This window comes from Penaeus monodon, chromosome 29 (assembly GCF_015228065.2).
Source record: "Penaeus monodon isolate SGIC_2016 chromosome 29, NSTDA_Pmon_1, whole genome shotgun sequence".
NCBI classification, from domain to species: domain Eukaryota; kingdom Metazoa; phylum Arthropoda; class Malacostraca; order Decapoda; family Penaeidae; genus Penaeus; species Penaeus monodon.
Genome location: NC_051414.1, coordinates 20,134,168 through 20,134,828, shown reverse-complemented (window position 1 = coordinate 20,134,828; position 661 = coordinate 20,134,168). Strand labels below are relative to the sequence as shown.

The window sequence follows — 661 nt, the reverse complement described above, 5'->3', positions numbered from 1 at the left end:
CACAGTATTCTGTTACAAAACTTGCATTTCATTATCACTCCTACAACATATACATTTTACACTCACTACTCCTAAGAGGAACTTTCTTGTTACCTCATTAACAACAAACTCCATTCAAAACTGTTGGACTTTTAAGGGAAATAAACTAATTATCAATTGTCATTTGTACTTGTAACCATAATAAAAAATATAATATGGTAACTTCATCATAATAAAGCTAATAAATTCATGCATAAAATTCTGATGTACTACATGGCCCTGTCATATCTGGTAATCACAGACTGATAAGGCTTATCTCATTCATCTGTGTCTTTTCTGATGGCCAGCAAATTACAATACAAGGCAAAGTAGATGATAATATATATGTCTGTAAACAGAAATATTTCAGGTTCTCTATTTGGCTGGGAATTATTCTTTTTTTGTAATCTACCTTTTTACATTACCAAAACAATTTGAATTTATTGTGCATTCAACTTTCCTTCTATCTCATCAAAACTAATAACTATTCTTTGATGAACATTTTGGGTCAGATTTTTATTAGCACTAGCCTACTTCAGATCTGCCAAAAGAAAATGCATACATATAAATCTAGTCTCCTTTATATCCATCTCTACTGGAATCCATACATCTTATGGTAATCATAAAATAGCTTCAAAGATCG

At 30.6% G+C, this 661-nt stretch overlaps 1 protein-coding gene across 1 annotated transcript in view; it reads right to left on the bottom strand.

Annotated features, from left to right (window-relative positions):
• LOC119591999 (mitogen-activated protein kinase kinase kinase 4-like) overlaps positions 1–661 on the bottom strand; it is a gene marked incomplete in the record, with an annotated part of 37,888 nt that overhangs the window by 35,296 nt on the left and 1,931 nt on the right.